At 28.8% G+C, this 15,499-nt stretch overlaps 1 pseudogene; it reads right to left on the reverse strand.

Annotated features, from left to right (window-relative positions):
* The window catches only part of LOC142324790 (protein turtle homolog B-like), a 436,696-nt pseudogene extending 421,974 nt beyond the window's left edge, over positions 1 to 14,722 (reverse strand).
* Positions 14,723 to 15,499: the final 777 nt, after the last annotated feature.

The following is a 15,499-nucleotide window of genomic DNA, read 5'->3' on the forward strand; positions in this document are numbered from 1 at the left end:
CTTCTGATATCAGAGAAATGGGTGAGAGCAGTTTAAAGGCACTTAAACTGTTTGCTATCAAAATATAGCACCTAGGAAATTCTTGGGAAAGACTTATCACTTATGGTTAATTGCAGCAAACGTTGGGATTTATTTAATGCGTATTATGAAGCCTGCGATAATTGTTGTTATAACAAAGAATAATTACTTAAAAATTAATATATAATTATTTATAATAATTTTTGTTGAAACTTTTACTCTTATTATAAAAAATATATATCTATAATTAATATTATACTACTTTTCCGAATATATGATGAAATAAGCTCTATTGAAATCTTTAAAGCTTTTTTTTTTAACTGAAGGATTTTATTTTTTTAGCCTCTTCAAAAATGTCTGTTCATTCAATTATTGTTTTTATTCATTACTTTAAAATTCAGCAAAATATATTAAAAAACCGGGTATAAAAAAAAATTGAGTTTTGATTTTAATTTGTTATTTGTCTTGGATGAGTTAACATCAAACAGAAAAAAAAGGTTTTAGTTGTTCACATTACGAAACATTAATTCCCATTGAAATGGCAATTCCTGAAATCCTTCTGTATTTTACAACTTGCTAAATGTGAATCTTTAGTAACATTCAACATGCATGCGTTCCGTAGAACGTTAAATTGTGTTCCTCAGTTGATCGATGGCATAATCGGCTTGAAACGACCGGATGTCTGTGTAAAGGTAAGAGTACGGAAGAGTCTGTAATGATGTTGAACATGTCAGGGAATATTTCCTGCGCAGTTCTAAAACAAATCAGCTAGGAAAGCCAGCAGCGAACTTGCATGTCAACAATAACAGTGTGTGAAATGTTTACGTATTCGTCCATACCATTTACAGGTTTTAAAGCCTACCGAATAATCTGTGCGTGCCGATTCACAATCGAAACCTTGTAACATGAAGATGACAATTTTCTTGATGGTATAGTGTTTTGTGATGGGTCGAAATTTCATCTTAGGGGGTAAAGTTTACACACGTAATGACTGTATCTCTTTCTTTTTCCTGTTTAGCCTCCGAAAATTACCGTTCAGGTATTACTTAAGAGGATGATGAATAAGGATGATGTGTATGAGTGTAGTCTTGTACGGTCTTAGTTCGATCATTTCTGAGATGTGTGGATAATTGAAACTCAACCACCAAAGAACACCGGTATCCACGATCTAGTATTCAAATCCGTATAAAACTAACTGCATATACTAGGACTTGAATACTGGAACTCTCGACTTCCAAATCAGCTGATTTGAGAAGACGTCCAGTGTCTGTATCTGGGGGTCAGAAAAACCCCATAAACTCTTACAATGCGAAACGGACTCCCTAAAATTAAATGCATATGTGCGATACACCGTTACAAGATTTATTTATTCGGTTATGCGGATGGACAGAAAATTTTATTTGGCAACAAGATGATGGCTTCCTCATTGGGATAACTGTGTGCGGGACCCGGTTGAGTGATGTTTTCCCGAACCGGTGGATTAGTCGGCATGGACTCGATGACAGAGATTACTTGTTTTCGATAGTCTACAAGGTTACCCGATCTGACACCATATGTTTTTTTCCTTTCAGGTTTTATAAAATATCTTGTATATGTGCTCTGCTATCTATTGATCTACTCGATTTTAGGCATAGGACTGAAACAGCTGTAGTCAAATACTCCCGACATGCTGGTTGAAATACGAGACGAACTTCCAGTCGGCTAGATGTGTATCTCTTAACGAAAGGTGATACTTGTAGGGAAACACTTTATGAGTTATACTTTCATTTTATTTGTGTTTCATTGCTTAGTCAAAGTTTAAAAGGTATTAAGTAGCTGTAAAACCCCAATTTTTTTTAACACCCAGCATAATAAATTAATAAACACTTAATTAATGTGAATTCTTTTTGTTTTTCTACTTTCGTGTTTTCTCCCGGGTCATATACAATTAATTGTATAGTCATACAAATAAATTAATTGTTTATATAATGTACTGATAAGGTTTTTAAACTTCTTCCCTTGATTCGTTAAGGCCTTTCTTTTTACGAGTAATTGCACTTTTTGTATTCCTCATATGATTTATATTATATTTTGATATACTCTGTACTTTTACTAAACACAAAATCGGTTGTTTTGTCAATTATCCTAAATTAACAATATTCTGTGAAAACAAGAAATAATTAAAAAATAAAATCAATATAACTAAGTTTAATAAGAATTTAAAATACTCCTATTTTCTAAAAATCCTACACTATAAAATATAAACAAAAAATCAATAAATGTAGTTGAAACGGTAAAAGTAATTAATAAAATTTATTTTTAAATATAAATCTCAGCTTCATATTTAGTATCTCAATATATAAAAAAAATATTTCAATACGATAATATTACACAAAAAAAATAAAAAATAAAAATTAATTTTAAGAATGAAGAGAATTTGAATTATTTTGTATGGTATTTTAGAATAATTTTTTTATGTACATAAAAATGAAAGCGATCAATTTTACATCAGAAAAATTTCTGATATAAATACATTTGTAGGCGTACAGGAATTTCATAATATTCCAGCACTTGAAGATTATCTAGCGTATTAAAAAAGGTATGCGCGCGTGCGTGTGTGTGATCTTTTTAAAAATATTTTTAATTAAAATTTATATATTTTCCGAATAAGCAATTAAAATTACAATAAGTATTTAAAATTATAATAATAAACATTATATCTAAATATTTTAAAATATATAACTTGAAAATGTTCATATCAAACAAATATTATGTAGGTAAAATTGTCACATTCAGATTACAAACGTACAATGAAATGGATTACGGCAAACAAAATTCACATCTTGAATAAATAATTACCGTGGTAATAGAACATCTGTAATTCATTCATATTCAGTGGGTTAATACTACAGAGAGTAACTGATTTGATCTTCAGGCGCTGTCGTTCATCGTGGATGAATTTATGTATCAGTGAATAAGACGTGAACTGAATCACAGTAGGATCATCAGCGTATAATGAATGCAAATTCATACAGTTTCTGTTTTTGAAGAAACATAATATTACAATTTAAACTTTCTTCAGTTCTTGCGAAAATATTATTCTACATGAGGAAAAATATACGATAATATTATAAGACTATTATTCCAAAATATTAAATCACGTAATGAAATAAGATTAACTTTTCTTCTACTTTCCTATTATGTTAAATGTTTTGGAAAACTTGTATATATACATGTGTGTGTGTGTGTGTGTGTGTGTGTGTGTGTGTGTGTGTGTGTGTGCATATATATATATATATATTACAAAACTAAAATTTTATAAATATTGATCGGGAGTTAACTGAAGGCCACGAGCTGAATATTTGAAACAGAACTATTAAAATAAAAATTTATGTAAATTTCCAAATCTAATCTACAACTCGGGAAACACGAAATTGAAATATAGACAATTGTTTAACACGCGTATTCATTGGGTCTTTATATATATATAAAACAAGACCGGTATAACGGACCTGAGTAACAGATTCTTACCAATTAAGAAGAAAGTAAGGAAATATAATAATGGGAGAAATCCAGAAAGGGACCAAAAGGAACCCTTTTAGTAAAGCTAACAGGTCCGTTTAACAATTACCCTTTGTATTTAGATCCGGTCCTGCAGGTAAAGAGAATAGAAGTAGAAATACTCCAGGGAAGACGAGTTGAAGTCAGTCTATGAGGAGAGTCTGCGAGCGTGTGCTACAATAGAGCTCTGCGAGAGAGTTTATGTAAGGGGTTATTATGCGAGTTTAAAATGAGAGTATTCTGTGAGGAAGTCAGTGAAGGAGCGAATTTCTAGTGCGTGCACGTTCGACGCAAATAAGGTTGATGTCACAAGTAATTCCAGTGTGAGCATTACATGAAAACAAGAAATGGTTCGGTGAGTTATTGTTAGACTATTAGTGAAAGAGATAGTGTACTAAATTTCATTCGTAAATTGTTAGGGTACTTTTATTTGTGTACAGAAAAGGTATTTGCAGTAAAAGAACTTTATAAGTGTCTTATCTATTGTACTATTGTTTTTAATACAAGACTAGTTGTTAAACAGCTAAGATTAGTGGTCTTGCCGTTGTCTTTTGTCACTGTGACTGAATTCTGGTTTTCAATATTTAACTACCTGTAAATAAATCCTGACGATTACTTTAAATTCTGTTTTGTAAGTAATTAGTGTATGTTATTATTATTGACACTTACTATTACTATTATTACTGTTGTTTTGGTTGTGATTACTATTGTTATTATTATTGATTTTTATTATTTATTTATGTTCCTAAACTAATAAATTGTAATTATATATACATTTTCAATTTTCACTTTCTCAATACCCTTAACGAGCGATAATATATGTATATATAAATTTTATATTTCAAATTACATCTACAATCGGTTTCGCAGGTAAAAACCATAAGTAAATTTCATGGCAATAAGAAAGTGTAAAGGAGTTTCCTTAAAACATCTTAATTAAGTACATTCTAAAAATATCAATAGTAAATCAAAGATAACATATGCAATGATAAAGTATAAAAAACTAAGCACTAAAATTCTTAAAATGGCCAGTAATACGAATAAAGCCACAAGGTAAAAGAAAATGTAGCATTAAACAAATGACACCAGAAACATAAACGATCACAAATATAAACGTAAATATTTATATGATGCATAACTCAAAAATAGAAGCCTCATTCGGAAACCTTATTCGGAAATAGGTTCCTAGGTTAAGGTTTCTAGATCTAATATATGTAGCCGCTTAAATCGCCAACATCTTCACCATTTGTACAAGAGGCTAACTGCTAGATGGTTCATGTGTTCATTAAGCTTCATTTTATACTTGGTTGCCAATCCACTGACTTCTTCCCAAACATCCATATGTTTGGGAACATATAACTAATGGAACATATGAACATATGTTTGGGAACATATAACTAATGGAACATATGAACATATGTTTGGGAACATATTAACTCTACGTACTAATGTATTTCGATGTTCCGATCGAACCATGATGCATGCATTATGTATTTTGCAAATTTATTCTGGAAGTGCTGAATATTCTTTATCTTGCTTGTATTTGTCGTACCCCAAAGTTGAATTCCGTACGTACAGATTGGTCTTAGGATCACTATGTACAATAGTAGCTTGTTAGATACGAACAATTAAACATCTATATGGAGAAAAAATCAGTTCGTTTAAACAAAATTTATATCTCTTTTAATTTTACGGGAAACCATACAAACATTTTATCCACCTTTTTAATGAGATTTTAAATTTATAAGTTTTTATTTTTAAAATGAATTATAGTGTATATGTAACATAATAAATGCATATTGATTAATAAATATGAGTCAAACTATGTTGTTTAAGTTTTGTGGTTGTTTCGGTTTATTCTTTTCTAAACTTTTAAGTTTTTATTTGTTTGATGTAATTGTAGAATTTTGTTCTGACTGGTGATGCGGGATCCAGGGAAAGTCAACTTTTGGTATTAGTTTTTTAGGTTTTCTATTACTTTGTTTGGTGGTTATTTTGTTGTTATTTGAAGTTAAATTGGTGCAGTGATCAGAATGTTGATGAATTATTTGAATTTTCAGAAGGTTTGATTGATAAATGTATCTGCTCAGGAGAAACCCAAAATAGATAAAATCTTATTGGAAAAAATCTTCATTTCTCACAAAAATTTATCGATTACTTTTTCTAAATTTAGATTAAAAAAAGAAAATATTTATATAGTAAATAAATCTCTAACAAATGTTATTCCTGGAGAACCATTGAAGTTTTGAGGATAAACTCTACACCAAAGAAAACACCCAACATTTATCCTAAAGTTTTGTGAATAATTTAAAAATGTTCATTATATTTCAACAGATTAGTATCTTATTCGTTTATAAATACATATTTTTTTAACGTCTAGACCCCTGGATCGTAAAGGAACCTCCTGGGGCCATGCAATACTTAACTGCAGGACCGGCCTCGGAAGGGGAGAAACGGTGAGATAGGAGTTTTAGTCGGTAGGGTGCGGGTACACATAGGCCCTTAATAACATCTAGCCGAACTTGTGCGAGTCCAACACTCCGTCATTTATGGGGGGTGCGTAAATGGCATTTCTCAGATTCATCTATAACAAAAAAAAACTTTCCTGCAAAAAAGTTATTGTGATACATCTCTTATAAATTATCCCCATAATTCAGATATAATAAATTAATATAAAAAAAAGTTTTTCTAAGTGTTGAACGAGTATTAAGTGTTACTATCATATCTACGAATATGCCATTAGTATTCTTTCATCCACCGGTAAAAATACCGTATAACCGCTCCCAGATAAGCCCAAAAATCTAAAAAAAAATTAGGTTAAAAATAATTATACAAATTTCTAAAAACAAATTATCTCAGAAAAATTTAAATGTAGGAGTAAACAAAAAAAAAGATTTTCTATCATTGGCTATGATAAAATAAAACTAGAAAGATATTGGCAGTTGTAATTATTTAGGTGTAGTTTTATCATGCAGAACGGTCTATAGAAATTTGTCAGTTTTACTTTTAATTGCTACACAATTAAAAATAATCTAATAATACTTAATAAAAACCCTACAAAAATTTATATTGGAAAGAATCTCTGTGGTGCTAACCTGTCAATACTGTTCTACATATAAACAAGGTTAACTGTAGATTAAAATATGGATAACCGCAAAAAAAATTAACCAAACGGTAACGGACAAAATCTTAAGAAGAATCTCTTTTTTATTTACTAATGTTAGATTACGGCATTGGTAATTTGTTACTCAAAGATACTATTTCAACTTAATTGTATTTGTTGTTACATACCTTTAATTTAAGTGAATAATATTAAAAGACATGAGAGAAATAAAATATTAAAAAATTAAGATTTCACACTTATAACATTCTGATTATCGTGTCTGATTTATTTTATTTATTTAGAATTGTATTCATGAAAATGTAATTTTATTGACTATTTAAAAATTCACACACGCGCGCGCGCACGCGCACACGCATACACACACTATTACTCGCTCAATAATATTTTTCTTTAGTGTCCATTTACCTCAATTAACTAGCAATTAATATTTTATTTAATTATATTTAAATAATAATTGTAAATGATTCAAAATTTATTAATTATATACTGTTTGGGTTTTTCTTCAATATTATAATTCTGTAATCATTTTTAATGAATAAATTACATATCCATATTATATTTGCATTAAGTGTTAGTCTGCACAGATTAAATGAAAGATGAAATACAATGACATTTTTAATCATTCGTTTTATTTTTACTTTCCCGGCGAATATAGGTACAATAGGTATATAAAAGGGGAAAGTATGGTGATCGTGTCAAAAATGGCGTATCCGGTGTTTTTATAAATGTTTACAGTTTAGGGTCTCACTAATTATTCATGTAAACCAAAAAAAACAAAAAAAAACAACATGTGTTTATGTGGGTATGTATGTGTGTCCTACTCCTTTTGGCCTTATATCTCAGGATTAACTGAACCGATTTTCTTCAAATTCGGCCCAAATATTTCGATATATATCAGGCATTAATTATAGTATTTTTTTTTTTTTAATTCATTAACGGGGGTTGGGGAGATTCGCGAAAAAATCTACTTCGATTTTCTTTTAGAGGATTTTAGAAAAAACTTTCTTAAAGCAAATGTTTTAGTAAAAATATGCGTAAATAAATAAATAATCGAAAACTTTTTTTTTCAAAAAATCAATCCCCATCTCTTAAAACTAATATATATATATATATATATATATTGTTTTGTTTTATGTATCTTTGATTAAAATATTTTAAAGGTCTACAGTTTTTTATATTATAGATCCCGGACCTAAAATCCACCAAAGTTTTTTGAAAACATTTTGCTTGTTTTAGCCTTTATTGAAGGGATATTAGATTTAGAGAACTTTTCTTAAAATAAATTTATTAAGCTTATAGGAGAAGCTTAAAAGTTTACATTAATTACTTTAAATAAATTTTAATTTATCAGAAAATTTTTGTTAAATTTATTACCCAACTCCAAAAAATATATATTATGTTGTTTTTGGTTTTTGCTTTTTGGCTGTAACTCTATTAATTTTTTTATATTTATCTTCATCAGTTAAAACTTATTAAAATTAAAGTAGCTTTCGCACCAATATAGTCTGGACCCAAAATGAGAAGCAATTTTTTTCATTAGTTTCATAAAAGTTATTCTTTATTGTTTCACTATTTTTAAACGATTCTCTTTTACATTGACTTTATATTTGTTAGGGATCACATCTTTAAAGGCAAATTTTTCCTAAATATAACATACAGAGTAAGGCAGTAGAATCAACTTTTTTTTTATTCGAAATTTGATACTTGAATCTAATTTTTGATAATCCATGACTTAACCGGCGCAGCCGGAAAAATCACAATACTTTTCTAGATTATTTTTAAGTATAAATATAAAATCTAATTAATAATTTAATTTATAAAGGTAATTATCAATTAATCATCATCATTAATAAATAAAATAGAAAATTTTAAAGCAATCGACATTTTTTACTTCCTAATAGTTAAATTATAGTCTACGTTTGTCATAACTAAACATAGGTTAATTCTGTAGATAGTATTCACTAAATACAGTTTAATTTGTAATGGCAGCGTAAGAAGAATTTTCATTTGAAGGTCTGAAATATTTATTATTTCGCATTACTTAATTACTTGTTTCTCAGAAAACGGGTTTTAACACAAAGAAAATTACAACTTACTGTTTTATTAATTAAATGCTGATCGTATGAAATTGTCTTTTTATAAATTAACCATAATTACTTCATTTAAATCGCAATAAATATTGGTCAAGAGCAGGGTCTTATTGAGAGAAGAGATAAGATAAATAAATATTCAAATGTGTTCTGTTATTAGTAACCTATATAATTCCTTATCAGTAAGGTAGATTTTACAGAAAAAAATAATAATTGTAACATCTAAACAAAGTGATATTAAATCAATAAAATGTTCACTAATTATATTCTCAACGTAACTAGAATAAAAAAGATGAAAGGTAGAAAAAGAAAAAGTAATACAAGTTGTGATGATCAATACTAAAAACAGTTTCACTCGATGTGAAAATAATGGTCATTGCATAAAGGACGCAATTATTAGAATGGTGGTGTATATCTTACGCATCGATGAATTTTACGCTACTTATTTCTAAGATAGAAAACTTTTATTCTAAGTAAACCGTGACTATACACAGCAGATGAAATAACCTCGTCATGAATTTTGTATCCTTTCCATTCTGTTTTATGTTGTTTACTAATAGTGGATGTTTATTGCAGAGACATATTTTGCAAATAAATTTTCAAACGTGTAAAATACGAATGGAAATTTTTTTGCAGTTCACAATAAATAAAAAACGTTACATTTGATAAATAAGTATTTTTGAGACTAATTGTGCATTATAGAGGTTCCTAGGTCAACAACCCCCAGAACCTTGAAGGGAAGGAAAAGTAGAAAACGTGTTTACCAGAAGTACCTCTTAAAATTGGTAAATGTTAAAAATGTTTATCTTGTCTTCAGATATCTTCATACTCGAGTGAATGATACTACTAACCAACCTGAATAAAGGAATACAGAAATTACATGTAACAAACTACAAAAAGGTCGAGCAGTGAGTGATAAGGTAATGACAATCAACAGCATAATTACCTGCTTTCTTTTATCTTATCTTTCTATTCACTTGATCGAACAATTGTTAGTTCCTAAACATAATGTTGCGCATAAGTATTTGTTAAATAATTATACTTTATTTAATACTTTGGAATACTTTAGCGAATTATAAAGTTATAGTCACGGTTGTAGCGTGGGGGGGTTGTTTTGCGAAAAGAAAGAGAAAAAAGGGGAATAATAGAGTGGGAAAGAAAAGGAAGAAAAAATCTTAGTTGAAAGAGATGAAGAAAGAAGAAACAAAGGCAAAAAAAAATTATCTAACAAGGTACTATGTAGCATGTGTTCTTCATCCAGCCGCGCCATGCCAAACACAGTGTGACCACCACATTATGGATGGGTCTGCAGTATGAGTAATGCATGTATCCGCAGTCTCCGCCGATCTGCCTCACGAGCGCCGCAATATACTGCTCTGACATGAATCATAACTAGGAATGTATATTTTAATAAAAATGCACTGTTTTTAATGTAAATGTTTGTTGAATTATTGATAGAGCGTAGGAGTTTATCCATTTATCGTAGTTCATCTACAATGTTTTCCGATATTTATGCGAATAATGTACGTGTCCAGTTTTAAAATTTGAATCTGTCTTTCGATAAACAGTCCTTTTTATTTCTACTATTAAGCACACTGATATCATTACGACTGAACACTAATTACGTTATAATGCCAATGAGGTAGGCCAACTTAGCACAAAAGAAATAAAACGATGCATAAAATTGGACTAAAAGATGGACTGAATCGTCCGATGGCACATGCCTGGTATTTTTTCCTTATGTGAGAAGTACGCGTATGAAGGTCTATCAATTCATTCATGCATTATCTATTCATTCGTACGATTGCTTAAATGAAAAGACGGATTCGGAAAATAGAGAAGCTAGACAACACTTCATTAACTTACTTCCATTCGTTCAAATGACGTTTAATTAGTTTAAAATATACTCAAACCTTGAGTGTTACAAGCGAGCGTGACGAGTGAGGCGGTATTAATGGGTGTATTCGGCAGCGGCGCGAAAGTGAAGCACGGGTTTTATGCAATACGCGAGGTTTGTTTGCATTTTAAACTAATTCAACGCCATTTAAGCGAATGGAAAAGTAATGAATTGTTGTTTAGCTTTTCTAGTTTCCGAATCCGTCTTTAAATTTTCATTTAAGCAATCGTACAAGTTAGAATGAATACTGCAAGAAAAGCCATGAAGAATTTAGAATTTCTATTGCACACAAAGTATACATTCGATAAAATCCAGCTTCTGCACATGTATTCTATAAGACATTACCTATATTATCCTTGAAGCCAATGGTTAAAACATGAAAACGACCGAGATGGAAAGTTTTGCAAAAATAATCATTTTTAGCAGTTTTTACAGATTTTCTCAGATAAGGGTTTCTTTTACAGGTTTTGTCATTTTCTACATCTTTAGTATTAATGTATTAAAAGTATTGTCATTGTTCCAACGGTTTTCATTCTATAAGCAAAAAAACGAAAAAAAACCATTTTTGCACAAAAACATTGTTTAAACAATTTTTACTCCTAGTTGCGAGTTTAAAATATATACGTTTTCATCTACGAAACGTACTTTAAAATATCCTGCAATCATTTACTGGGTAACAATTTTTTCATGATAAAAAGCCCTGTTGAGTGGTCTGTATACGTCAACGGACGGACACAGCTAGTCAAGGTGCAAACATAGATGCGTTCGTGACAATTATTAATGTAAGATTTAAATTTTCGGTATATATGGCGATATTTGTTTTGACATGTATTCTAACTCAGTAAAAAGAGCACATCGAAATACATAACGATTTAAAGGTAGGAATATTTACTTTTAATTACCTGAGCATATTATCTAAATAAATCAGATCGTCACCAGGTACAACTATCAGGGCTACCTAGCTGTAAATAATCTATGTTTACCACATTGGTGTTTATTTATTGAAAGAAGATCATTAAAAATTGTAATTAATTTCAATCGTTAAAAATGAAAATGGGATTGATGATTTGAACGGTTTTCATTTTAATTGGCGATGTTTAATTTCATGAACAATCGTTCATCCTTTTTCTATGATTTCATTAATAACATTTTCCTCATTAAAATTTGTCATAGGATTAACAAGAAAGTACTAATAAAAAAGTGATAAACGAAAAAATACTGAGATATTTTTTTTTTTGATTTTACAAAACTAAATGTAATAATATTTTAACCATTATTTCCACCATCATTATTATAATTATTTAAAAAAAAAAAAATTGGTTAAAAACCAAAATTTTTCACATTTCAAATGATAAAAATATTAAAAACAGTGGTTGTAGTTACATGCATAAATATTAGTAATTAGTAGTACTTACCTGAATTAAAACGATTTTATAATTTTCATTAATATCGGATTAAAATGTAATTATCGTTTCATAATAAAAAAAAAGGATTTATAAGATTTTAATTACTCACCGATTACAGTTAAATTTAGTAGTGAATTACGAGTAGGCGAGTGTTTAAAATCAACGCGGCACTTGTACGTTCCACCATCTGCTTCTTGGACTGATTCTAAGTTAAGGTGGGAGTGAGGAGGCGTTAATGAGTAGTGTGCTCTGCCCTCAAGCGACTTATCAGCCCTGTGATCAGCTGAATCAAGTTCTTTGCGCCTTAAATCCACACTGCAAACAGAAAGTTTTATTATTATTTATTCGCAATTAATTATTTTATTTTGTAATAAATATTAATTATTCATTATTGATAACCTAAATATAATTTTATTTAATAATTATTAAGAAATTGTTCTACTTGTTCAAAAACGGATACGTGTGCCCGCGTAAACAGTTACAGTAAGTCAGTTTTATAATGAGTATGTGTGCATACTCATTGTAGAACTTGCATATTTGTCAAATTCAAAACTATTAATTCAAATATTAAATAAAAACAAATAAAATTGAGGTTTTTTCACATTATATTTTTGCATATGTTAAAACTGCCGTAATAAATTTGCAAGTAGTTTTACATTAGAGTACTATAGTCAACTATGAATGTATTTATAGTTCTGAAATGCACAACTGTAGAAAACAAAAGAAATTTATTAACCATATTATTCATTATTAGGCCTTATTAAACTTTGCTGATATAGCTTGTCTTAAATAAAAATTGTATAATGCGCTGTAATTAATATACCGGGTAATATATAAATATTGAAACATACTAAAAACACTTACTGAAAACATACATACTGCATATCCAACTGGTATTTGGAGGCAAAAATAAATGGGGTTCTACATAGGCAAAAAAAAATCTGCAGTATGGTGGGTTTTTATCGTGTGTCCGCCATCTTAGATCCGTCTTATCGAATCAACTTAATTTTTTAAAATATGAAGGTGGACATACGACACATGATCTCGATTTAAAATTTTACAAGAAAAACAATGGTGAAATCCGTTTTTCTGTTAATCCCTTCGTTATCGAGTTATGAGCATTCAAAATTGCAATGACGGAAAAATCGTGGTAACACTACAACGAGGTAAAACGCACTGCATGAACAATTTTATTTTCATAATACATACAATAATAAGTTTTAAACGGTGCTATAATACTGATAATAATAAACAATAACTAAACATATACAACACAACAACAAATTAAACATCAACTGATGTTTAATATTTAAAGTATATACTTTAAATAATACAATATTTATTTTAAAATTTTAAATAAATAATTTCGATCGTAAATTACTAATGAAATAAATTTTTAAAGCGTACAGTTCTACGATAAATCTTAAAAGTCCTTCCTCTCTGCGGCTTGGCAGTAGGCTAACCTCAAATAATATATGAAAATAGTTAAATTTTAATCAAGTAATTATCCATGAGAAATTTTAATTTATAGGTAATATATAATTTCAACAGACTAATTTTTCTACAAAAAATAAAATTATTCTACATTTACTTAATTAGGCACGGTCTATTAAATCTATTTTCTTTATAAATCATTTATCTGTAATTACTATAAGCTTAAACAAATCCAAAAAGTGAAAAATACTAGGAATAATGCTCAATCGTACACACACATATATATATGTATATATATATATATACACACACACACACACACATTGATCTTTGAAAGTTCTGCATTCTTTTTTCGTTGTACAATGTAAATTGTTTTACATTGTGCTATTGGCTTAGCATTATGTAACTACTCCAATTAAAAAAAAAAAAAAAACCTAAAGAAAATACTAGAAAGTAAAAAAATAACAAAGTATTAGACTTTACACAGAGCGTAAGATATAGCAAAGAAAATATTTTAAACTGGTCAGAATACTAAACGATCGTGACTTCTTGTTTTACAAACAGCAACTCTAAATTTGTTAATCATAGATTTTGATAATGTAAATAGTGAACTCAAAAAAAAATTAATTTAGTTTTCATCCCTTATAGGTGCTAAGAAACTTAACTAACCTGTATATTGGGTTTTCATCTTCTCCTTTAAACCATATGATCAGTGAAGCCCCGTCTTGTACTGACACCGAACTGACATCGCAAGGGAGTTTTGCAGTATCTCCAGCTAACACTTCCACTGAAAAAGACAAAAAATAATGAGAAAATGTAAAAATAATTTTAGTAATCGACTTTTTTAAATTTATTAATGTACTTGTTAATTATACCTCATTACGTGAATAAACCAATTAACATCATCGATGTTTGAAAATTCTGCTTTTTTTTTTGTTTATAAATTCTTTTACATTTTGCTGTTGACTTAGAATTATGTAAGTATTCCAAATAAAAGAAAACATTAAAAAAAATACTAGTACTAAAAAATAATAAAATACTAAATTTTTCACAGAGCATATGCATATAGCGAAAAATTGTTTTAAACTGTACAGAAATATAACTAATCAATAAAAACGACCTTGAAGTATTGTTTTATACTTGACAGCCATAAGTTCAGCTGTAAATTCGGCAATAATTTTGATAATGTAAGTAGTACTTTATAAGAGCACATTTTGGCTTACCAATATTAATTATCTTTACCTCTAAATTTGAAAAACTATTCGATGTTGCAATATGTTAATTTTTGATCTGAAGGGACAGTCAAAATTAGTAGTAGTAACTTTTTATTATATGGTCTGGTTTATACCTTTTATTAAAACCAAATCACGGTATGCATGTTAATAGAAAATATTGAAATTTCAATAATAAAATATTAACAAAAAACAAAAATGAGGAAACAAGCTGGTAAGCGATGTTCTAGTAAAATAAAATGATTCTTAAATTAGGAAACAGAATGTTCGAAACGTATTCGTACCACAAGGTTATTATGAATTTTTGTTAACAAATATACGGTTCATTCTGTTTGAAAACATTGTATGGAAATGTATATCATGTAAAAAAGTATACTTATAAAAATATTGATGATACCTTTTAAAAAGTGTCGAAATAAATCAAAAATTTAAAATTATTTTGTAGTATCAATCCATGATGAATATCTACTGAACGGAGACTATCAAAATTTGAATTTCAAAGAATAAATAATTAATGACACAAACATAAGAGACATATGATATATATATTTACAAGATATAGAGATCATATACTTATTTTATGTAGATATTAATAACTCCTCACAAGATCATGAATGCTGATTATTCTATATTCTAACCAAGCATGGCTTTTAGCTTGCTTTATGTACTAAATTATCAATTCCTGATGCAACTGTGATCCTTCAAAATGTATCATCTCAATATGATATCATATGTCACCACAGGTATATATTAGATGT

Source organism: Lycorma delicatula, chromosome 5 (genome assembly GCF_047948215.1).
Source record: "Lycorma delicatula isolate Av1 chromosome 5, ASM4794821v1, whole genome shotgun sequence".
Lineage (NCBI taxonomy): Eukaryota > Metazoa > Arthropoda > Insecta > Hemiptera > Fulgoridae > Lycorma > Lycorma delicatula.